General features: G+C 43.4%; 1 long non-coding RNA gene across 1 annotated transcript; it reads left to right on the plus strand.

Moving 5' to 3' along the window:
• The first annotated feature begins 13,772 nt into the window (after window positions 1-13,772).
• LOC141129520 (uncharacterized) lies at window positions 13,773-26,766 on the plus strand. The gene is made up of 3 exons (XR_012241840.1): window positions 13,773-13,900; window positions 25,504-25,564; window positions 26,425-26,766. It is a non-coding gene; the product is annotated as an uncharacterized lncRNA (long non-coding RNA).
• Window positions 26,767-27,132: the final 366 nt, after the last annotated feature.

Genomic DNA, 27,132 nt, shown 5'->3' on the forward strand with positions numbered 1-27,132 from the left:
GTTCTAATAGGAGCGACGCAAGTCGCTCTGACTTAGAAAAAGGTTCCTGTAGTATTTTTGGGGCAACTTCAGGCGACTTGCATTGACTTCTATACAGAAGTCGTTTTGCAAGTCGCCGCTGAAGTTGTGTGCAGGTTGCCTTGGTGAGGCGACCTGTAAGTCGTGCCGCCCCTGTGTGAACCGGCACTGAATGGCAGACCGCAGTCCAGACATGGACCGAGTGACAGTCCTGTCTGGACCGTGCATGCACCACTTAGCAGCCTGAGTGGACTCCTCCCATGCTGCTGTTAAAACTCACAGCATGGCAGGGGGCAAGAGGCACGGCAGGGTGGATTCCTCCTCTGTAAGTATTTGCCTGCCTGCCACTGCTGCTATGTACGTGGGAGGCAGGAGCTGCCAAACCTTTCAAATTAACCAGCGGGTGATGGGCTGCTAAGACGCGAGGTGGTTCTAGTAACTAATCACTCGCTTGTTAACAAGAAGAGTTTGGCAGCTCTTGCTCTCAGTGCAGACCTTCCATATCTCTCACATTATTACCTGCTGTGAGTTTAACAGCAGCAACAGGGGCAGGAGGGCGAATACATACAGAAGAGCAATCCATCGTGCCGCAACTCCTGCCCTCTGCTGTGCTGTGGTAAGACTGAGAAGGGGAAGAGTTGTAACTGCAGTGAGGACTGTGGTTTAATGGGGAGCTGTGATGTGAGTGGGGGGGGGGGGGGGGTCTGTGATTTAAGAGGTGGAGCTGTGGTATGGGGGGCTATGATGTGAGGAGGAGGGATTTGTGATGTGAGGGGACTGAGGACCTTGATGTAAAGGGGGCTGTGATGTGAAGGACCTGAGTCATGGAATGAAAATGAGATTCGGGCATCTTTACAAAAAAAAGGTTACTGACCGGACCACCGTGTATTTTAATTCAGTACCCCTACTGTAGAAAATAGTCAGAGAATATTTTACATGACACTGTTGGAGATTCCTGCCATTACAAGCTCCCAGGCCAACTATAGACTGCTTGGTCCAAGAGCTTCACAGCAGGTGCCAAAAGACTGTGTTTTAGGCACTAGATGTCTATACTGGTAATTATAAAAATTTTAACAAATGTGAAGCTGTAGCAGTAACCATGGTATTTTACCTAAATGTGATGTGTTGCCATGGGCAAGAGATCCCTTTACACAGTCTTTATAACTGAGCCCTCACGTTATATTTTTGCTAAATGGACTATGTTTAAACTCTTTTTTTTCTTTCCAGAGGCTTGCAGTATGCATACGACCTGAAAATACAGCCAGAGATCATCAGCCTGATTCCTTGTGCATGACGATGGCCCCATAGTTCTTCACATCCAGTGCCAGTGGGTGGCAGAATCATCTATCCATGAAAGAGAATCAGTCAACGGTGCTTTAAATGGGCTTCTCTCCTCTCCAGGGGGATTTACTAAGTGCGGTACTAATGAGATATAGCTGCCGGAGTAACTAGAGGAAACATCAGTTATTTTACATACTTGTTAACATTTGAAAGATGATGCATCCTGGTAAAATTGTCACAATGAGCTGTAATATACAGTTTTTTCTCTCATGTATCTGCTTGCATTATAAAGAATGTGCAAAGGAAGCATCAATCTATTTTTTTTTTGTATTTTAGTCATTCTCACACCTTTCTTTGAACTTTACGTTAACCTTTCACTGTCCACTAATAGACTACTGAGTGCACAGGTGTAAATCTGTCAGTGGAGCCCTAAATGTCTTATTTTACTGAGTCCTTCAAGTGCTGTTAAATTCTTTGGCACTCTGTAAATAAAATGCCATGTTATTGTTACCTTTTATCTGTCTTTTTTAACTGTTATAGACTGTTAGTTAAACAATGTTCTTACAAATTACTGAAAAAAGATAATAAACTTTACCTTGTATGTAGAGTTACAGAAATGTTGATATCATTTAATAGGTGCGCATCAATCCAAATAAAGTCCAAAGAAACAGATGTATGAAAAAAACATTCAGATTTCTGTGATGTGATACTCTTCAGCACAGTTCATGAAATTTCAAAGAGTCAGTGAAACAATCAGCCATCCACAGATCCCAGTGTAGGTATCTTGAAAAGCCAACCAAACACTTTGTGCCCCCCACCACCTCTTAACAAAGGAACTGGATCCCCATAACAGAGATTAACCACCTCAATAAAGGGCACTTACACCCCCTTCCTGCCCAAGCCATGTTTCAGCTTTCAGCACTGTCACACTTTGAATGACAATTGCGTGGTCATGTTACACTGTAACCATGTGACATTTTTATCATTTTATTCACACAAATAGAGCTTTCTTTTGGTGTTATTTAATCACTCTTGGGTTGTTTATTTTTTCCAAAAAAAAAAACTTTAAAAAAAAAGTTTTTCTTAGTTTCTGTCAGTAAATTTTGTAAATAAGTAATTTTTCTCCTTCACTGATGGGTGGGCGCTGATGAGGCAGCACTGATAGGCTGCACTAATAAGGTGGCACTTATGGGCACTGATGAGGAGGCACGAATAACGCACTTATGGGCAGTGATAGGTGGCACTGATAGGCGGCACTGATGAGTGGCACTGGTGGGCACAGATAGGCGGCACTGATGGGCAGCAGTGATGAGCATTGATGGACAGCACTGATAGCCAGCACTGACTGGCATCACTGATTGCTGGCACTTGTGGGCACTGATTGCTGGCACTTGTGGGTACAGATTGGTGCCAAATGTGGGCACTGGTTGGCACTGATGGCTGGCAGTGGCATTGCTGGCACTTAATTGTAATCAGGGCACTGATGATCAGTGCTCTGATTACATCCCTAGATGTCCTCTGTGAGGAGATGCCGCTTATCGGTTCTCCTATCCTCACACTCTGTCAGTGTGAGGCAAGGAGAGCCGATCACCGGCAACTCCGTGTTTACATGTGACCGGCTGTGATTGGACATAGCCAATCACATGGTTAACCCCCCTTGCGGTATTCCCGAGTCTGGCTCGGGGTGGATTTTCAATACCAAAAGCGGTATCCCTGAGCCAGACTCGGGATTGAATCGCAGGATCCATGTAGAGGATACTTATCTTGTCCCCTGGATCCTGCAATGTCTCCCCGCTGTGATCGGCGAGCCGCCGTGTCTAGCTCGATTCACAGTGCCGAGCTCCGTTCCCTGCGAGCGTTGTGACGCACGGGGAGGGAGTTTAGCGGCGAATTCAAAAAGTGAAACACACAGTACAGATACAGTATACTGTAATCTTACAGATTACAGTAATGTATCAAATAATTACACATCCCCTTTGTCCTTAGTGGTCTGCCCAGTGTCCTGCATGCAGTTTTATATTATAAAAACTGTTCTTTCTGCCTGAAAACTGGAGATTGTCCATAGCAACCAAAACTGTCCCTGTGACAAACTCACCCGGGACAGAGGCTATTGGAGGGGACTGAACGCAAGCCTCTTGCCACCGATTATGGGCCCTAGCATTTGGGGGAATGGTGCTCTCTGTGAGCTGTATGCCTGGGGACCCTGGGGTTGGTGTTACTTTGGATTCAGCTCCATGTCCCCCCAAAAAACACAGACTCTGGAACCCGTTATATGCCATATTAGAATGATAAGACTGAGTTATACTGTTGGGACACATACTGTGAGGAGATGCTAATGTCATCAACTCCACTCACCTGTCTGATGTCAGCTATAATGTGTTTAATGTAAATAAGTTTAGTCTAGGGTCTAAGGGTATTCAACACATTGTTGTTTGTTCTAATTAACCCTGTGTTGATGTTTATGGTAATGTGTGTAAATTGAATGAGCTGATCACATTGTCCTCTATACAATGTAGGAGACGGGACGACTCCTATTGGAGCTCATGTTAATTAGGTTAATTAGGTTAGCTTTGGGTCATCCTGGTGTATAAATGTGTGGGAGATCTCAAATAAAGAGTAGTTCTGATGTACTCCAAGACTGGTGTTGTCTAGTTCTTGGGGGTTCCTATAGCCAGATCCATTGGACTCGTGTTCCAGAACTTAGGAAGCAGTATACTGACGGAAGCACTCAAGCGGAGCGTGGGACGTTCCGTGACGTTGGTGGCAAGCAGCGGGAAAGCTTCCTGCAGTCTGGGAAATTTAAACCTCCACCTGGATCCAAGATCAGGATAGCAGACTTCAGTCACCCCAGCGGAGATATGGACCTGGCATCAGAATTCCCGGGGCTGCTGCGAATCATCCTTTCAACATACACCAGGACTGTGTCTGAGGATGAATACCTGGAGCTTAGGCAGCAAATTCGGGTGGAGCTCTGGATTGCAGCCCTCCGTCTCGCTGGTATAAAACAGGGCAAGTGCTTTCCAACCCAAGAGCAACGGGCCAGTGACCAACGGGCATTGCGGATGGCATTCCTGGGAGAGCAGCCCCAGGAGCAATGGGTGACTGAGTTGGACAGGTTGGTCAAGCAGGAGATAGAGCTAGACAATCGTTATCGGGCTCTGCAATGGCACGCAGAGGAGGGATATTTAGGGGAGACGAAAGAATGCTCTCCGCAGGGATATGACTTTGGCGGCCCTGGATTGCTGTGGGAGAACCTTACAGATCTTTTTATGTTTGGCGATGAAGGGGAACCTGACCTTGAGGACCTGAGAGAATATAGAGAGTCTATGCTCGGTCTTGCAGGGGTCTCAGAGCTCAAACCTGATCTGGACCATTTGCTAAGGAAGGAACAGCATCTGGAAAGGGCATACAGGAAACTGCTAGAACAAGTTCAGCAGCATGCCAGAGAATCGGCAGTGGAAAATCCGGAGATTGCCGTCCCCAAACCTGAAGTGCTAACAACAGGGCAGAGTTCTGCTAACCTCTGCCCAGAAATGATGGCATCTTCTGGGTTCCATGGACAGGAGATGGTGAACCCCTATCCCCAGACATCAGTTGCAGAGACATGGGATTTGATAGACTTTTCTGCTGAGGAAAAACAACCTGATGAGCCTCCAGCAGAAGAGCTGCTATCAGGGCCAAAGTTCACTGTGTTCTGCCCAGCACCAACAGTGGCTTCGGCCTTCTTGAGAGAAGAAGTAGTCGGCCTTTCTCCCACAACACTGACAGGGACATGTGATTTTCTGCCAGCAGCATCTATGGAGTTAAAACAAACTTCTCCAGCTGAAGATCTGGTAACTGAACAGAGGGTCCAAGACCTCTGTCCCACACTTTTGCCACTTCCAAAGACTGGGGATTTAATAGACGTTTCTGTAGAGGAGGAACCACCTAGCAAACCCCCAGCAGAAGTGCTGGCAACCGGACAGAGGGTCCAAGACCTCTGCCCCACACCTGTGGCAGTTTCGGAGGCTCAGGGTGAGAAGGTGGCAATCACTTCCCAGCAGCAGATACAGGGGGAGAAGGGAGAGGAGGTGTGTGTTGTCCCTCCCCAACAGTTGGCCAGGGTGGAGGAAGCGGCCTTCCCTCCCCAGCAAAGATCAGTGCACCTGGGAGACAGTACCATTGACATGTCGTCCCAGCAGCCAGATGAGGGAATGGAAAAGGAAGCAGCCGGCTCACCTCCCCAATGGCAGCTACACCGTTTGGGAGTGGAGGAATCCAGCCTCCTGCCCCAACAGTTAGCCGGAGCGGAGGATGCGGAGTCCCCAGCAGAAGTGCTGGCAACAGGGCAGAGTGCTACCAACCTCTGCCCAGCACCGGCAACAACTACAGAGTTCCAGGGAGGCGGGGCAGTCGGCCTCTCTCCCCAACAGTTAGCTGGAACAGATGGTGTGGGGTTTCCAGCAGAAGGGCTGGCAACAGGGCCGAGGACTGCTGGACTCTGCCCTCAACTAACAGAGGATGGATTTCCTGTGAAGGTGGATGGGACTTCAGTCTCCACCTGTATACCCCAGGGATGCTGGGCAGTGGGCCCAGATCCCCAACAGCATGACAGAGTGAGCCCAGTCACCCTGTCTTCTCTCCAGCGGCAGAAAGGACTCCAGGGAGAAGGGTCAGTCCAGGCCTCTCCCCAGTGGCAGATATGTTCTCTGAGAGAGGCAGAGGTTGGCTGGGTGAGTAATGCTTTGTTTGGAACAATTTATTTGGGGTACTGTGTGGGTACAGGCATTAGAGGACTGGAGCTACTTGCTAACTTCGGAGTCAACCCGTCTGGGGTCTCCTCCTTTGTTAGTCTCCTGCCGAAAGGGGAGAAATGTGACAAACTCACCCGGGACAGAGGCTATTGGAGGGGACTGAACGCAAGCCTCTTGCCCACCGATTATGGGCCCTAGCATTTGGGGGAATGGTGCTCTCTGCGAGCTGTATGCCTGGGGACCCTGGGGTTGGTGTTACTTTGGATTCAGCTCCATGTCCCCCCAAAACACACAGACTCTGGAACCCGTTATATGCCATATTAGAATGATAAGACTGAATTATACTGTTGGGACACATACTGTGAGGAGATGCTAATGTCATCAACTCCACTCACCTGTCTGATGTCAGCTATAATGTGTTTAATGTAAATAAGTTTAGTCTAGGTTCTAAGGGTATTCAACTCATTGTTTGTTTGTTCTAATTAACCCTGTGTTGATGTTTATGGTAATGTGTGTAAATTGAATGAGCTGATCACATTGTCCTCTATACAATGTAGGAGACGGGACGACTCCTATTGGAGCTCATGTTAATTAGGTTAATTAGGTTAGCTTTGAGTCATCCTGGTGTATAAATGTGTGGGAGATCTCAAATAAAGAGTAGTTCTGATGTACTCCAAGACTGGTGTTGTCTAGTTCTTGGGGGTTCCTATAGCCGATCCATTGGACTCATGTTCCAGAACTTAGGAAGCAGTATACTGACGGAAGCACTCAAGCGTAGTGTGGGACGTTCCGTGACAGTCCCTTTACATCAAAAGTGGCTTTAGACCAGCTAGAAAACAGCGATAATAAATTAGAATCACTCGCAGAATTGAGTGATAGTGATTCGTGGGGAAATCCGTTTCCAAACACTAAAAGTAACGAAAGCGACAATTCTGCAACCAAGCAAATTTCAGTGTTTTTGATTTGATTACATTATTAAATCATTTTTATTATTATTATATTATTAGTTGGTATAATTATGTATAGTTATTTATTATATTATAATTTTTTATTTCATTTTTCAAACTTTATCATACCCGCAATGTCTACTAGACTCTTGTTTGGACAGATTTAAGTGAATTATTCCTAAGAATTACAGGCCTATAATATAAAACACCAAATTTCTGTGCAAAATAATTGTACCGCTTTCAGCACCTAAAATCTGAAATAATCATACCGCCAAGGAGGTTAAAGAGCCACTGCCCCGGTTCAGGGGCACGCGATAGAGGTCGCTCTGGGAGGCCGCCGTATGACGAGAGCCACGCCGCCCAGTCGTCATTTGACGGTGGGCGGGCGGCAAGTGGTTAAACACGTATGTTCATCAATGAACATCCAGGCATCTGTCCATGGTGAAAGTACTCCGCCAGATTCAGGTTCCAAGATTGGACCAGACAACATCCATACCCATAGAGGGGAACAGAGGCCACACAAAAGAAAAAATGATGGCAGTTCTGAAGCAAAAGGGGGTCCAACCCGGTATTAGCAAGATGTACCTAATAAAGTTGCCGGTGAGTGTATATATCTTTTTTATAATTTTTTTTGGGCAGGTTTACACTATGTGCGGCCTCTGTTCCCCTCTATGAGTATGGATGCTGTCTGGTCCAATCTTGGAGCCTGAGACTGGCGGAGTCCTTTCACCATGGATGGATGCCAGGATATTCATTGATGAATGTGTGTTTGATCTCTTTTATGGGGATCCAGTTCATTTGGTAAGAGGCCATTGTTGTCTCTGGTAGAGGGCATGCAGTGTTTGGTTAACTTTCCAAGATACCTACACTGGATTGTTGGTTGTCTGAATGTTTATGAATTTTTTTTAACTTTGTTGTTTCATGAACTGTGCTGTGCTGTGCTGAAGAGTATCACATCACAGAAATCTTTGTTTTTTTCACATGATCTGTTTCTTTGGACTTTATTTGGGTTGATGCGCACCTATTATATGTGTATGCATTTAGATCCAGATCCAGTATTCTGATGTTTTATAGGAGTTATATTGTTGCACTAAGCGCAAAATATTGTTTCTTTATTTAGTAATAACTAATACATGAGTTTGTCAAAAATGTACATTTTTAAAGCACATTAAGAGAGTTTACGATATCAAATATAGAGGAGTATGCTTGTATTCTCTTTTATCTGTAATAAGTGAATGGAGGAGTTTTTCATAGGAAAGCTACAAAATTCCTGTACATAACTGTACAGGATGTGAGTCAGTATTCCCATGTACAGATTTAAAGCTTGTTCACACCGGAATGCGGTGCGGGAAACCCACGCTCTGTGCGTTTGTCCCACACCACGTTCAAAATGCACCTAACGACACCCAGATCACAGATCGCAAACAAAGTGCTTTTGCCTGCATCAGATTGCATGATACAACAGTACCATGTGATCCTGTGCAGTGCGTTTTTGAAAAGTAGCACATGTACTATTTTTGGTGCGATCCAGTGCGATTTCAGCCCGTTCAAATGAACCACGTTCCTGTGTGATTCAGGTGTGAATCAGCCCTTACTGGTCTCCTAATGTGGAACTATGTACTGAATTTCACTTGGTAACTACTACTTAATTTTAACTGTTTATTTATTGTTTATCCCATGTATGTTTTTATAAACCCCATTCCAAAACAATCAGCATATTGCATTGACTACAAACAAAATAAAACAATAAAATCTTCCTTATGTCTTCTGTCTCTTGATGTTAATGAAATAAAAACAGTTTGGGGTTGGTGTTTCCAAAGCATGGGTTTCATCATATTATCAGTTATCAAAACCAAGCTGATCCACAAGTGCTGAAACCCATAGCAACCAATCAGAAGGTTTTTCTTCACTGCTATGACTACAGTCAGTAGTGTAGCTACAAACCTATACAGTAGGTCCCAGTACAAATTTGCTGCATAGAGAGGATGTTAAAAGTCAGCATAGAGCATAATGCCTGGAATTCAAAAGGACTGGCGTAGACAGATTTTGCGAAAGTGTATTGCATGTATTCTAATTATGGTGTAACGTGCACCAAATTCATGTACCGGTCTAGAACTTGTACTTAAATTTGGAACACACTGCACCACTTTTTGAATGCACGTGAGACAGTTTTACAAAATCTGTCCACAGCATAGTCTCTTTCTCCACGCCAAAAGAGATTTGGTCTTAGTTAGCTCCACTTTTGGAATAAAAAAACTGTTTGAATTTTATTTTGAATTTGACGCATTCAATGCGGCACAATGTAAAAGTGGTGCATTTTAGAACTACATGACTTTAGCGTACGAGTCGTTGTCAGAACCGAAAGTGTCACGAATTTGGTGCAATACCTAACAAGAGGAATTAACACAAGAAAAGTGTCGCAACAAACCAAATGAAAGTCCATAAATATATATTCTATAAATGTATATTCTCCATCAGTGATCTTCAATTTTCCTTCATAAAATCAAAGTGCAATCCCTTCAGCGGGTGAAATGCCCGCTCACCTCACATTAGATAGTCAGAGCTCATATGCTGTCTATCCTGCTGGTCTCACAAGATGAATCTCCTACTCCCCCCTCCTGGGATGGATCTCTCCTTAAAGACTGCCCGGGCTGTATACTCCCTTACTTGCTGCTCTCATAGAAACACTTCCTCCTTCCAGTCATGGATTAGGTCGCTCATTATCCACGTATTTCACATGTAATAAAAAGGCATCTCCATAGTGTACTCCGTATAAATATCTTTATTAAAATGCCCCCCTAACAAAACAAGCGGTATCGACATATGTCAGTGTGTGTCAGGAAGCTCACCACTCAGCCAAATTAGCGGTGTCTCCGTGGCTCAATCGGCCAGGCTCCTCCCTCCTATACGCGTGTCGCCACCTGATTGGCTTCTTCAGTAGATCCTACTGAGGAAGCCAGTCAGGTGGCGACACGTGTTTCGGAGGGAGGAGCCCGGCCCATTGAATCATGGAGATACCGCTAATTCAACCGAGTGGTGAGCTTCCTGACACACTGACATATGTCGATACCTCTTGTTTTATTGTAACTATGATCAGAATTAGGCCCCTTTCACACTTGTACAACTTGTCCTACGACTTGGGACTGCAAAGTCGTATGACAAGTTGTTCCCCATGATTTCCAATGACTATCATTCATATTATTACAACTTCAAGTCATGCCGACTTCAAACTAGTCCCTGCACTACTTTGGTCCGACTTTGATGTGAGTTACACAGGCATTCCCTGAAAGCGTGGCAAAATAGCGCGACTTTAAAGTCGCACAATTGCGAAAGGGGCTTAAGGCCCCTTTCACACTACAGCGACTTCAAAATCATTCGATTTTGCGGCCACGATTGTGATGTGATTTTGCCGCGATTTCAAGGAGACTTGAGGTCTATGAACCTGAACTCACATCAAAGTCAGACCAAAGGAGTGCAGGGACTACTTTGAAGTCTGCACAACTTGAAGTCGTAGTAATATGAATGGTTGTCATTGGAAATCATGGGGAACGACTTGTCATGCGACTTTGCAGTCCCAAGTCGCAGGACAAGTCGTACAAGTGTGAAAGGGGCTTAAAAAGCAGTCAGTACACCTGCCATAATTTAAAGTGCCTCTGATTAACCAATAAAGTTCAGCTGTTCTAGTAGGTCTTTCCTGACATTTTCTTAGTCGCATCCTACAGCAAAAGCCATAGTCCGCAGAGAGCTTACAAAGCATCAGAGGGATCTCATTCTCAAAAGGTATCAGTCAGGTGAAAGGTATAAAAGAATTTCCAAGGCATTAGATATACCATGGAACACAGAGAAGGTGGTCATCGTCAAGTGGAGAAAATATGGCACAACAGTGGCATTACCAAGAACTGGACATCCCCTCCATAATTGATGAAAGGACGAGAAGAAAACTGGTCAGGGAGGTTGCCAAGAGGCCTACAGCAACATTGCTGCAGGAATATCTGGCAAGTACTGGCTGTGTGGTATACAATCTCCCGTATTCTTCATATGTCTGAGCTATGGGGTAGAGTGGCAAGACGGAAGCCTTTTCTTAAGAAAAACATCCAAGCCCGGCTAAATTTAGCAAAAACACATCTGAAGTCTCCCAAAAGCATGTGGGAAAATGTGTTATGGTCTTATGAAACCAAGGTTGAACTTTTTTGGACATAAATCCAAAAGATATGCTTGGCACAAAAACAACAGTGCACATCACCAAAAGAACACCATACCAACAGCGAAGCATGGTGGTGGCAGCATCATGCTTTTGGGCTGTTTTTCTTCAGCTGGAGCAGGGACCTTAGTCAAGGTAGAGGGAATTATGAACAGTTCCAAATACCAGTCAATATTGGCACAAAACCTTCAGGCTTCTGCTAGAAATTTTTCAGCATGACAATGACCCAAAGCAATCATCCAAATCAACAAAGGAATGGCTTCACTAGGAGAAAATTAAATGTTTGAAATGGCCCAGCCAGAGCCCAGACCTAAATCTGATTGAAAATCTGTGTGGTGATCTGAAGAGGGCTGTGCACAGGAGATGTCCTCGCTATCTGACAGATTTGGAGTGTTTTTGCAAAGAAGAGTGGGCAAATATTGCCAAGTCAAGATGTGCCATGCTGATAGACTCATACCCCAAAAAGACTGAGTGCTGTAATACATTTTTTACTTCCCTCCACCTAAAAGATTTCAGTTTGTTGTTCAACTGAGTTGTACAGTTTATAGGTCACATTAAAAAGGTGGAAAAAGTTCTGAAATGATTTATTTTTGTCTCATTTTTTTTTACATCACAGAAACCTGACATTTTACCAGAGGTGTGTAGACTTTTTATATCTACTGTATACACATAATACTCTGCAGCCCACTATACGCAGCACATACCGCAGTCCACGGCACCCCACTATACCCTGTATATACTACTCTGCACCCCACTACACCTTACACTGCACCCCACTATACCCTGCATTTACTACTCTGCACCCCACTACACCTTACACTGCCCCCCACTATACCCTGCATTTACTACTCTGCACCCCACTACACCTTGCACTGCACCCCACTATACCCTGCATTTACTACTCTGCACCAGACTACACCTTACACTGCACCCCACTATACCCTGTATATACTACTCTGCACTACACTACACCTTACACTGCACCCCACTATACCCTGTATATACTACTCTGCACCCCACTACACCTTACACTGCCCCCCACTATACCCTGCATTTACTACTCTGCACCCCACTATACCCTGCATTTACTACTCTGCACCAGACTACACCTTACACTGCACCCCACTATACCCTGCATTTACTATTCTGCACCCCACTACACCTTACACTCCACCCCACTATACCCTGCATATACCTCTGTACTTCACTATACAATACACATGCCACAGTCCACTACACCTTACACTGCACCCCACTATACCCTGCATGTACTGCCCTGCACCCCACTATAAACATCACATTCCACAGTCCACTACACCCCACTATACCCTGCATATACTACTCTGCACCCCACTACACCTTACACTGTACCCCACTATACCCTGCATATACTACTCTGCACCCCACTACACAATGCACATACCACAGTCCACTACACCTTAAACTGCACCCCACTATACCCTGCAAATACTACTCTGCACCCCACTATACACAGTACATGCTAAACTCTACTAAAGCTTACACCACACCCCACTATGAACAGCACATACTACTCTGTGTCCTCATTATACATAGCACATACTACCCTGCACCCCACTATTTACAGGACATACCACAGTCCACTACACTTTACACTGCACCCCACTATACCCTGCATATACTACTCTGCATCCCACTATACAATGCACACACCACAGTCCACTACACCTTACACTGAACCTTACTATACCCTGCATATACTACTCTGAACCCCACTATACCCTGCACATACTACTCTGCACCCTACTATACCCTGCACATACTACTCTGCACCCCACTATACCCTGCACATACTACTCTGCACCCCACTATACCCTGCACATACTACTCTGCACCCTACTATACCCTGCACATACTACTCTGCACCCTACTATACCCTGCACATACTACTCTGCACCCCACTATACCCTGCACATACTACTCTGCACCCTACTATACCCTGCACATACTACTCTGCACCCTACTATACCCTGCACATACTACTCTGCACCCTACTATACCCTGCACATACTACTCTGCACCCTACTATACCCTGCACATACTACTCTGCACCCTACTATACCCTGCACATACTACTCTGCACCCCACTATACCCTGCACATACTACTCTGCACCCCACTATACCCTGCACATACTACTCTGCACCCCACTATACCCTGCACATACTACTCTGCACCCCACTATACCCTGCACATACTACTCTGCACCCCACTACAGCTTACACTGCACCCCACTATACCCTGCATGTACAACTCTGCACCCTTCTTTACACAGCACATACTACACTGCACCTACACTCCACATATACTACACTGCACCCCATTATACACAGCACAGTACACCCCATTGCACCATGCACACCACTGCACCCCAATAAATACATGGCACATCCCACCCCCCACTATGGAGAGCATATTTACTACTCTGCCCCCTCCTCTCCTCTATCCAGGCGATGCTCGGAGTTGGTGGTCAGGCTCAGCACCGCTGACTTCCTCCGGTGACGTCACTTCCCAGTCCGGTGATGATGATGAGGATGATGAGGATGGAGCAGGTACTCGGCATGGCACAGCCGCCTCTTCTTCTCCTTCTCCTCAGCCTGGCCGTGTGTGTGTGCCGGGCTCAGACTGACAGCACCCCGGGCCCCAGCCGACCCTACACCGTCCTCCTCAAACAGAATATGGGTGAGAGCTCCACACAGGACAGGACCATGACGGGATACCAGGGGGGTGGGGACACCACATAACACTGTGTGATCCTTCTCAGGTTATTACTAAAAGGGCAAAGGGTGCTGATCAGTGGATGGACCCATCTTATGATAGTGGGGGGGGAGATATGTTCACCATCCATAGAATACTGCTCACTCACCTCTCTGTGCTCTCATTTATCACTAACATTTCCCATACAGTATATGTGCTTAATATACAATATCACATGGCACTTCACTACAGTTATCTTATTTTTTTTTTTTTTTAGCACTGTCTCCGCCCCTTTGTTAACCACTTGCCCCCCAGAAGATTTACCCCCCTTCCTGACCAGGCCATTTTTTTGCGATACGGCACTGCGTTACTTTAACTGATAATTGTCGTGCGATGCTGTACATAAATTGATGTCCTTTTTTTCCCCCACAAATAGAGCTTTCTGTTGGTGGTATTTGATCACCTCTGCGTTTTTTATTTTTTGCACTATAAACAAAAAAAACTGACAGTTTTGAAAAAAATTAGTATTTTTTAGTTTCTGCTATAATACATATCCCAAAAAATTTTGAAAAAATTGAATTTCGTCATAAATTTAGGCCAATCTCTATTCTGCTATATATTTTTGGTAAAAAAAATTCCCAATAAGCATATATTGAGAGACTTACACAAATGTTATAGCGTCTACAAACTATTGGATACATATACTGCATTTTTTTTTTCACTAGTAATGATCAGCGACTTATAGCAGGACTGCAATATTGCGGCAGATAATCGGACACTGACACTTTTGACACTTTGCGGGAACCAGTGACACTAATGCAGTGATCAGTGCTAAAATACTAATGACACTGGCTGGGAAGGGGTTAAACATCTAGGGCAATCAAAGGGTTACCTGTGTGCTGCTTTTACTTAGGGCAGTGATGGATTTTATTCCCTGCTTTGCAGGGACACAAAATCCATCCCCTTTCCTCCCTGTCATAGTAGAGACCTGCCTTGTTGACATCCAATACCAGGCACCTGCTGATTGGTAATTAAGTAATCACAGCAGAAGCAGCCCACTGGCAGGGCACACCCTAGGTGGAAGTGCAGTATCACGTATTTATATGTGATTCTGCACAGGAGAAGTTGCGGGACCCCTGTGGATATAGGGCGAAAGTGATGTCAGCTTGGGGGAGGACCGCCTATACATTTCTTCTTGCCCTGTGAGCACCTCCAGCAGTCATTGTTTGCTATCATAGGCGGGACCGAGACACTATGCAGATTTTGCATTTGCCCAGATATGTACTTAAAGTGGTTGTATACCCTAATTTGTCATTTTTACCTACAGGTAAGCCTATAATAAGGCTTACCTGTAGGTAAAATAAATATCTCTTAAACCTATATGGTTTAGGAGATATTCCCTTTGCATGCAGCCGCTGACTTCAGCGGCGCATGCGCGCTAAATGTCTGGCAGACGCTGCCTGACCTTGCCGGGAAGAAGACGTCATCACGGCTCCGGCCACTCACAGCGCCGGAGCCGCAAACCCGCAATAAACGCTGAGGGCAGAATGTCAGCTCCTTCGGTGTGGACCAGGCTGCGATACAGGGGCTTCGATCTATGGTAAATATTTCATAATGGGCTAGTATGTGGTGCATACTAGCCCATTAAGCCTTTTTCCTTGCAGGGTTTTTTTCTTTTCTTTTTTTGATGTACAAGTATACAACCGCTTTAATGTGAGTTAAAGTGATTGTAAAAGATTTTTTTGTTTTTGTTTTTTTTAAATAACAAACATGTCATACTTACATGCTCTGTGCAAGGGTTTTGCACAGAGCAGCCCCAATCCTCCTTTTCTGGTGTGCCCCAGCAGCGCTTCTGGCTCCTCCTCTTTATCTGGTGTCCCACAGAGAGCTGCTTTCCATGGGGGCCCCCGTGCGGGCAAGCTCACGAGTCCCGCCGCTGCGTCTATTGATACAGACAGCAGGACCCGGCCCTGCTCCCGTGTCACTGGATTTGATTGACAGCAGCAGGAGCCAATGGCTCCCGCTGCCATTAATCTATCCAATGAGGACCTGAGACAGCATCTGGAGCTGCTGGGCTCGCACTTGTCGCTGGAACGATCGAGTTCAGATAAGAAAGGGGGGGTCTGGGGGGGAAGGTGCAGCACAGAAGGTTTTTCACCTTAATGCATAGAATGTATTAAGGTGAAAAACCATGAAACTTTACAACCCCTTTAATACATATTTAATAAACTGCCCACTAGATGTCGCTTTCCTTTCTACACACACACAGGAGCCGTGGGGCAAATCGCATGCGATTTGGACAGGAATCATACCACATTCCTGTTCAAATGGAATGCGATTCTTTGCAGTGCACTTTGCGCCTATTAATTTTGTATAGACGCAAATGACACCATAAAGTATCGGTTTCATTATCAGAAGCATTTTCACGAGTACTCATGAAAATACCCGGTATCAGCGTCCCTACTTACATGCTCTGTGCAATGATTTTGCACAGAGCAGCCCCAAACCTCCTCTTCTGGGGATGGTGCTCTTGGCTCCTCCTCTTATCCAAGTTCCCCCACAGCAAGGCACTTGCTATGGGGGCACTCGTGCAGGCTCAATTCCATGCTGGGCTGTGCGCATCTATTGAAACACAGCGCAGCTTGCCCCCCCCCCCCCCACACACACACTCCCTCCTCATAGGCTTTGACAGCAGCAGGAGCCTATGGCTCCCGCAGCTGCCAAGTCTCCTCTGAGAAAAGAAAGAGGGGAGAAGAGATGCTGTAGATAGGCACAGTGCTGGATTGAGATCAACCTCAGGTAAGTGTTTACAGGGGGGCTGATGGGCTTTTGAAAGGTTTTTTACCTTAATGCAGGGAATGCATTAAAGTAAAAAAACGTTTATCTTTACAACCAAGTTACGTTCTAGTCACGCAGCCGCATTTAGACACGGTAAATTGCATTGCAACCCACTGCATTGAAAAAATGTACTGTATGCATTGCTTCTTTTTAGCACACACCATTGTTGTGGGATGAACCACCCTCATAGAGAACATGGCTTTTTGCCTTATCTTTTGCTGGGACTTCGCCGTGCAAACAACCCCTATCATTTAATCATTCACAAGATTATTTTTTGTTTGCACATGAATGGATGATTGAAGTAAACACCCTCACCTTATTCATTAAGATGAATAAAGACGGCCATACATGGATCAAAAATCACCCAGTTCATCTGGGAGCAGCTGAGATTCAATCCATGTATGGGGCGCTGCTGCTATGTCTCAGCCAATCAGGGGGGAGAGTCCCGGACGGCCGAGGGATTTGTGGACATCGCTGGACAGAGATGGGGCTCAGGTAAGTATTAGAGGAGCTGAGGGAGGCTGCTACACACAGAAGGTGTTTTAATCTTAATGCATAGAATGCATTAGGATAAAAAACCTTCTGCCTTTACAACTCATTTAAGACATTTGCTGCACAAATTTGTTATACATAGACCCATAATATTATGTTTCATTATAGAAAGTTCAGCTATTTGGTAATTATTAATGTATGTGAATGTAAAGTCTCTCGTGTGTTTTTTACATTATATATATATATATATATATATATATATATATATATATATATATATATATATATATATATATATAATATATACACATAGTGGATATAAAAAGTCTACATACCCCTGTTAAAATGTCAGGTTTCTGTGATGTAAAAAAATGAGACAAAGATAAATCATTTCAGAACTTTTTCCACCGTTAAATGAGACCTATAAACTGTACAACTCAGTTGAACAACAAACTGAAATCTTTTAGGTGGAGGGAAGTAAAAATAAAGAAATAAAATATTGAAATAAAATAATATGGTTGCATAAGTGTACACACCCTTAACACTTTCACTGCCAGGTCCGTACTCCGTACGGATGTACAGAAGTGCCTGCAGGTGGACAGATCAGTATGGCATTCGGACCTAATTTCTCCCTCTCCTATAAGCTTATGGTCACTTCAATGACCATAAGCTTATATCAGAATTGTTCAGCAGACTCTGCTGAACAATTCTATAACTCTAATCAGCGGATTAGAACCTGCCGATCAGAGTTATTAACCCCTAATTTGACCCCCCCCCACACACACACACTCAGGCCGACGCCTCCCTGTCCCCTGCCTCTCCACCCCCGCCGCACCCTTCCATCTAAAACTACCCCCACTCTCCTATCCCCTTCATCCCCATTCCTCACCCCAGCATTAATTACCCCCCTCCACCCGATCCGACCCCCCCCTGCAAACCCGCTCCCCGCAGCCACCATCATTAGCCTCCTATTCCACTCTTGCTGACTTCAGGTGCTGCATGGGGCTTGGGGGAGGTCCAGATGTGTCCCCCCACCAGTCAGATTGCACCCCAACTGCCCCAGCACCTTTGATCCATGGCCGTTCTGAGTGGCATCTCTACTTCCCTTCCCTCCGCCTGCATCTTCTCCCTGCACAGATCTCCGCGATCTGTCAGGCTGGGGATCGCAATGGGGGGGGGGGGGGGGGTAGCGGTGCGGGTGGGGGTGAAGTTGGGGCTTTAATAAACGTAGAAGAGAGGGCACATGCAGCGATCACTACTGATCACTGCCATGTGCCCACTGACACTGACAGCTGATATATTGTAACTGTGAGTGTTACAATGTATCAGTCTGTCATTTTCTGAATGAATGTAATCTCTATACAGATTCTTATTCATTTAAGTAAAGTGCTGCAGAGAAAAGGGACTATCTTCAGTCCCTTTCTCTGTCTCAAAAAAAGTTATATGGGGGTCTGTTTAGACTCTGATATCTCACGAAAGACCCCCCCCCCAAAAAAAAATGAAATGACTGTAAAAGAAAAAAAAAAAAACACAAACCTAGTAAGACCCCCCCAGGTCTGCCCGCACTCACCCCTCCACGGTGACAGCCCCCCCCCCCCCCCCCCGCACTCACCCCGTACTGCAATGCTATGCACCCGAGCCCATCCTTTTTAAAGCCGATTAGAGCCTCAGGCTGTATTCATGTGGCTTGAAAAAAAAAAACAACTCATACACACATATGAGTCTGGCGCCCTGCAGGGGAGTGGCGCTCCAGCGCCCCTAATGGACCAGCCACTCCTGGTAAGACGCCTTTCACATGGAGCGCACTCTGAAAAAGCAGATCTGCCTCCTCAGCGGGGGATCTGTCTGCTGATCCCCACTGAGCAGGCGGATGATAGGTCCATGTCTGATGCAGAGCGGACGCGGACACAGCTCGCTATTCTCTATGGGACGCTATTCTCTAATGGACCGCCTGTCCATTTCCATTGGAAGCCATCCAATCCAATCTGCTAGATGGATGGGGAATGGATTCCCCATCCGTCTGTTTTTAGCGGACTGGATCAGATGCAGGCGGGTGTAAACAGACACATGTCCATTTACATCAGCCTCTCCATATTGAACAATGGGTGGTCCGATTGGGCCCACCTGAAAAATGGACAGGCAGATCCGATTGGTGTGCTTGTTTGAAAGGGGCCTAGGGCCTTGTTCACACAGGGCATACACAGCGTACCTTTACAGAGATGCACGGGTGTTCCGTGCATCTCTGTGCAGACAATTCCATTGATGTCATTTGGGATGTAGCAACTGCATGAACAGAGCCATTGCTTCTAATTTTACACCCATGTAGGTCCGAATTCATATCCCTGAGCTCACACTGTCTGCGTTCAGGGTCATGTACCCACACCCACACGGATGTCAGATTGGGAACAGCAGCAATGCCTGTGCAGCTGTTGCATCCCAATTGACATAAATGGGACTGCCTGTACAGGGATGCACGGAACACCTGTGCATCTCTGTGCGGTAAACATGGCCCTCCATGGGCGTACACTTTAGTATGCCACATATGAGCAAGACTTTAGTACTAATTTAGCAGGGATTTTGTAAGTTACGTTGTGTTTATGTCCAATATTAATGATTTTAGTGTATTTTTAGTGAAAATAGCGATATGAACATTTGCGCAATTATTGCAGGGCCCAAAAAATCTGTAGCACTTTTTTTATTCTACTGGCCATGTGCTTTTGGAAAATGTCTAATTTGAGGTGTCTTTTAAAATTCTGAAAGCTGTAAGTGAAAAATGAACACCTCCAGATTTTTAGAGAAATTTTTGGGTACGTTCGATTTTAACCATTTTGCAAAAAGGCGCAATTTAACATTTACAAATATTTGTTATTTATTAACTCCATACAGGTTAAGCTTTTATATTTAGTAGGGATTTAGCAGGAATTTTGTGAAATTAGCTGTGTTTTTATCTGCTAATAATGGTTTTAGTGTATTTTCTGCCAATATATTGGTCGATAAACAATTGCGCAAACACCGTAGGGTCTAAAAAAATCAGTAGCACCTTCTTTTTATTCTAGAGGTCATATGCTTTCAGAAAATATATGGTTTTGGGGGTCTTTCACAAATTCTGAAAGCTGTAAGGGGAAAATGAACACATTCAGATTTTTCAAGAAATTTGGATATTTACACTTTTGCGTCTGTTCAATCTTCACCATTTCGCAAAAAGGCGCAATTTAAAAGTTACAAATATTTGTTATTTATTCACTCAATAAAGCTTTTATATTTAGTGGAATTTTGTCAAATTCGCTGTGTTTTTATCTGCTAATAATGGTTTTGGTGGATTTTTTGCAAATATTTTGGTTTGATAAACATTTGCGCAAATACCATGGGGTCTAAAAAATTAGTAGCACCTTCTTTTTATTCTACCTTTCATGTGCTTTCGGAAAATATATGGTTTGGGGGGGTCTTTCATAAATTCTGAAAGCTATAAGTGAAAAATAAAAAACGAAGGAAAAATTGCAAAAATGGTCTGACCACCTGAGTGTACAGAATGGAGGACAGGGCCTGGCAGCGAAAGGGTTAAACTAATACTTTGTTGAAGCACCCTTTGATTTTAATTACAGCACTCAGTCTTTTGGGGTATGAGTCTGTCAGCATGGCACATCTTGACTTGGCAATAATTGCTCACTCTTCTTCTCAAAAACACTCTAAATCTGTCAGATTGCGAGGGCATCTTGTGCGCACAGCCCTCTTCAGATCACCCCCATAGATTTTTATTCAGATTCAGGTCTGGGCTCTAGCTGGGCCATTCCAAAATGTCCATCTTGTCACTCTACTCCATAGCCCAGACACATGAAGAACACGGGAGATTGTTATCACATGTACCACACAGCCAGTACTTGCCAGATATTCATGCAGCTCCTTTAATGTTGCTGTAGACCTCTTGGCAGCCACCCTGACCAGTTTTCTTCTTGTCTTTTCATCAATTTTGGAGGGATGTCCAGTTCATGGTAATGTCCCTGTTGTGACATATTTTCTCCTCTTGATGATGACTGTCTTCTCTGTGTTCCATGGTATATCTAATGCCTTTGAAATTCATATGTACCCTTCTCCTGACTGATACCTTTTAACAATGAGATCCCTCTGATGCTTTGGAAGCTCTCTGCAAACCATGTTTTTTGCTGTAGGATGGGACTAAGAAAATGTCAGGAAAGACCTACTAGAACAACTGAACTTTATTTGGAGTAAATCAGAGGTACTTTAAATGATGGAAGGTGTCTACTGACTCCTATTTAACATGTTTGTTATGTAACATGAGTTTGAATGTGAACACAACTACATCCCCAGTTATAAAAGGGTGTACACACTTATACAACCACATTATTTTAGTTTTTTATTTTTACTCCCTTCCCGAAAAGATTTCCGTTTGTTTTTCGATTGAGTTGTACAGTTTATAGGTCACATTAAAGGTGGAAAAAATTCTGAAATGATTTATCTTTGTCTCATTTTTTTACTTCACAGAAACCTGACATTTTAACAAGGGTGTAAAGTAAATAATGATCAGCGCAGCTTGATGATATATATGAAATATTAAGAATAAGCGATAAATGATGTGCAAAATCTCTAACTGCGATTATGCAAATTGCTAATGATGCTGTGCAAAATAACTGAAGCAACAGTAGCCCTATGTTCAGTGTAGATGAATACTAAAGTGCCTATGTTGTAACTGTGCAAAATCGCATAATGATGCTGTGTAAAAATTGCTAAAAAACAACAATAAACAGTGCTGAACAAACCAATCTGAGTATGTGCATGTAGTGTTGTGCAAATGCAATAGTGATTCTGGGTATTAATGTAAAGGCATAGTATATATTAAAGTGCCAATAGCCCTATGTTCAGTGTACATAAACATAGAATGACTGTTGCAACTATGCAAAAACGCATGATGCTGCTATGTAAAAGCGCTGGAGTATATGCTAATCAGATAAGTTGCAGCTAGATCCAAATTGTGTAAATGTACTTAAATGGTATAAAGTAAATGATAATCAAGGCAGTTTGATGATATATATATGGAATATTTAACAATGAGCAATAAATGGTGTACAAAATCGCTAATTGCGATCATGTAAATAAATAATGATGCTGTGCAGCATAATAACTAAAGTAATAGTTGCCCTATGTTCAGTGTAGATGAATACTAAAGTGCTTATGTTGTAACTGTGCAAAAACGCATAATGGTGCTATGTAAAAATGGCTAAAAACAACAATAAAAAACAGTGCTGAACAAACCAATAGCCCTATGTTTAGTGTACATAGAAATTGAATGACTTTGTTACAACTGTGCAAAAACGCATGATGCTGCTATGTAAAATCACTGAAAGCAACAATAAGCAGTGCTAAATAAAGCAATCAGAGTGCGTGCGCTAAGCGCTGTGCAAATGCAATAATGATCCTAGATATAAATGCCCTAATTCCAATGTAACCACAAAATATGTAGAATAAATAAATAATGATGTATAATACCAATAAAACAATGCTTGTGCTAAAAATTGTGACTGTGTGCTGACAATTCCCCAAATCACACAGTTACCGCAATACACATGCGAAAGTTCACTTATTGAAAATGGTATAGTCTATGATAAATGAAAGTGCAAATAGTGCTCCAATGTGCTCTTCAAAACAGCCGCCGGTGTATCACTCTTCGTGTGTAACACTCACTGTGTACTGGCTTCTCACCTCCATGGAAATGGTAAACAGCAATGGAGATGGGTGTGGCCGGAGATCTTTGCAGGGTGTTGTAATGGATATCCCTCTTAAACCGTGGTATGGTGGATGGTGGCTTAGGATGTGTTCATTTCCAGCAGATATATGCAAAGGATAAAGAAGAATCACTTCACGTCGCTTCCGATTCTCGTGCAGTCTGATTACTCTCTATGCATTGTGTCAGTTACGTGAGGTGACGCAATGCATAGGGAGTAACCGGACCGCACGAGAACTGGAAGTGACGCACAGAGGCACCTGTAAACATGCACAATTTACAGACTTGCTGTTTTTATTTTACACTGTTGGAGCACTATTTGCACTTTCATTTATCATAGACTTTATCATTTTCAATAAGTGAACTTTCGCATCTGTATTGCCATAACTGTGTGATTTGGGGAATTGTCAGCACACAGTCACAATTTTTAGCACAAGCATTGTTTTATTGGTATTATACAACATTATTTATTTATTCTACATATTTTGTGGTTACATTGGAATTAGGGCATTTATATCAAGGATCATTATTGCATTTGCACAGTGCTTAGCGCACGCACTCTGATTGTTTTATTTAGCACTGCTTATTGTTGCTTTCAGCGATTTTACATAGCAGCATCATGCGTTTTTGCACAGTTGCAACATAGTCATTCAGTTTCTATGTACACTAAACATAGGGCTATTGGTTTGTTCAGCACTGTTTTTTTATTGTTGTTTTCAGCGATTTTTACATAGCACCATTATGCGTTTTTGTATAGTTGCAACATAGTCATTCTATGTTTATGTACACTGAACATAGGGCTATCGGCACTTTATATACTATGCGTTTACATTAATATATTAATACCCAGAATCACTATTGCATTTGCACAACACTACATGAACACACTCAGATTGGTTTGTTCAGCACCGTTTATTGTTGTTTTTTTTTTATTTTTACACAGCATCATTATGCGGTTTTGCACAGTGACAACATAGGCACTTTGGTATTCATCTACACTCAACATAGGGCTACTGTTGCTTCAGTTATTTTGCACAGCATCATTAGCAATTTGCATAATCGCAATTAGCGATTTTGCACATCATTTATCGCTTATACAAGAGAGTAACCAGCTCTCCTAGGTTTGCAAGAGGGGGCCGTGCCACATCCATAAATCTACATTTACTAAAGAAAAGGGGTTCCCCTAGATGGATTTTACCGGCACTTGCACAACAATTGTATAAGGTATGAGGGTACAAACTCATATAAGAATAAAAACAGTATTTTTATTTAAAGACTATCATAAATTAAAAACATTGTAGACATTGAAAACAACGGTAACATTATTAGTAAACACAGTTCAAGAGAATATGTGGTTGTGTTCAACTAAACGATGATATTTGGAAGATGGGGAGTCTTTTCAAGCCCAACGCGTTTCGGAGTACGTTAAGTTTCAGTCCTTCTTCAGGGGCTTATTTGAAAAGAGGGATTCATCTAAATTAATTAAAAAAGCGTGCTGGATAAATTAACATACAAATTTATATATGGATATCCATCTATAGGTCAAATGATCTATTTGATCACCTACCTGTGATGACCTGTGATGCGCCTGGCTCCAACGGTCACCCGGCACGGAAAGCCACCCAGAGCTTCATTCTGGGCGGCGTTCCAGGAGGTTAACATCCACGCCCATCACCTCCATATTGCCACTCCGGCGGACATGCGCAGTCCGCTGGCGAGGCATTCCGTGCCGGTGGGAGGGGTGTGCGTGACGCCGTCCTAACGTAACTGCGCTCGCGCATGCGCGGTAGGGGCGGCGCCGCGCATCCCCGTCTCAGGGAGCAATACTAAGGCTCTCCAGCTGATGAGTTCCATCACTCAGCTGAGCGCGATTATCGCGCCAGCTGATTGGAACTCATCCTAGTTATAAACCAGCTCCACTCATTCCCAGCTCAGGCACCGTGTCTGCCGGATGCTGGGATCTGTGGCTGGCCAACTTGAAATAATCCCTAATTACAGGTATTCATTTATTTTTTTCTCTTGAAACTATTTACCTATGTTTCCTGAAATCTATGACCATCCACACAAGCTTTGTTTCCCATTCCTCGTTATCACTTGTTGCCTTTTCAATTTAAATATATCCATGCCTGTAGGTGTAACTTAAGCGCACCCTGTGGATATGATATTGTGATTACCTTCATAGGATGTGCAAGACCGTCCATCTGCACATACTTTTTCTTATCCTGGAACACTATATATACTTGTGTAGTCTATTTATACATATATATACTTCTTTGTCCTTATGATAGCATTGTATTATCACCCCCAGGATATTTAAAAGATCTATACGAACTAACACCATAGAGGCTCATGCTTTTTCATCTCCATATTTTCCCAGAATCATTTTATATACACCCATTTACAATGAGACATTAATACTGTCCACCTGAACTGTATTTTCTTACCCAATGCCATTCAGAGTATCAATACCTAATAGGAACTTACTCTATTTTCATATAAATTACTTTTATTTTACTTTTAGGATTGCCTCCTTTTTTGCTCCAGTGTACTGCTGTGGCCGGCACACATCCGGGACGGGCGGGGTAGGTGTAATGCTATATACCCCCAAGTGGAGAATTACTGTACATTGGTGGAGTACCCAAAGAGCAGCATTCTATATGCAAACTATATCCATCTGTCACTCTACTCCTAAGCATTTCTTGTCTCCCCTTATGGTTTTTACTATTCGTTCCAAAGTAAGCAATGCTAACATCACAGGTAGGTGATCAAATAGATCATTTGACCTATAGATGGATATCCATATATAAATTTGTATGGTAATTTATCCAACACGCTTTTTTAATTAATTTAGATGAATCCCTCTTTTCAAATAATCCCCTGAAGAAGGACTGAAACTTAACTTACTCCGAAACGCGTTGGACTTGAAAAGACTCCCCATCTTCCAAATATCATCGTTTAGTTGAACACAACCACATATTCTCTTGAACTGTGTTTACTAATAATGTTACCGTTGTTTTCAATGTCTACAATGTTTTTAATTTATGATAGTCTTTAAATAAAAATACTGTTTTTATTCTTATATGAGTTTGTACCCTCATACCTTATACAATTGTTGTGCAAGTGCCGGTAAAATCCATCTAGGGGAACCCCTTTTCTTTAGATCATTTATCGCTTATTCTTAATATTTCATATATGTCATCAAGCTGCGCTGATCATTATTTACTTTATACCATTTAAGTGCATTTATACACTTTAGATCTAGCTGTAACTTATCAGATTAGCATATATTCACTTTGATAGCGCGAAGGATCTTACTTATATTTAACAGGGGTGTGTAGACTTTTTATATCCACTGTATATAATATTTCTAAAGCAAATACATGCCATGTTCAAACTTGCTGTTTTTCTATAAAATATACCTGATTGTACATTCATCTTGTAGTACTTCTAGGGAGCATCTTAGGTGTCCTGTTTCTTGCCATGATCCTTCTGGCTGTCTGTGTGTACAAACCCATCAGAAGACGGTAGCAGAAATATAGAATGACTCCTAAATGAAAGAAAGCGTGACGCCTCCCTCAACATCCACACTGACAAGATGGAAAGGATTCTACTGCTTTTGCCTTGTCAAAACTCTGTTTACCTCCTCAGTTCTAGATGCTGCTTCTAATATTTTTTTTAACAGTGTTACTGTTTTCATACAATTGACCCTTAAATTATGTTTTTTGTTTTGTAAGAGTATGTTGTATTTGTTATAATATTAAAAACACTGGACCTTATTTATAAACCAGCCAATAGAAGAGTTTTTGACAACTTATAGCAGGCAATCAGATTTGGGCCTTGTTCACATGGGCTTCAGCTTGTATATAAGCAGTGCGTACAGCAAGCGTTTGTGAATCTTTAGGCAAGCCACAAGCAGCTTTGTTGAAGCCTTTAAAACACCATTCAGCTCCAGTTTGGGGAGGTTAAATACAGATCATAATGGGAGTACTGTTGCTTTAAGCAAGCTTCTAACATGCATCCATAGGCTTGTTGATTTCCTGGTTTCCCAGAACCTAAAATAATTTAGGTATGTACAGTAAGCGGCTCTGTGTTCCGGCAGCAGTATGATAGACTTCGTCTCTGCTTCCGGATAGAGAGAGAGTCACTCTTA

This window comes from Aquarana catesbeiana, linkage group LG01 (genome assembly GCF_042186555.1).
Source record: "Aquarana catesbeiana isolate 2022-GZ linkage group LG01, ASM4218655v1, whole genome shotgun sequence".
NCBI classification, from domain to species: Eukaryota; Metazoa; Chordata; class Amphibia; order Anura; family Ranidae; genus Aquarana; species Aquarana catesbeiana.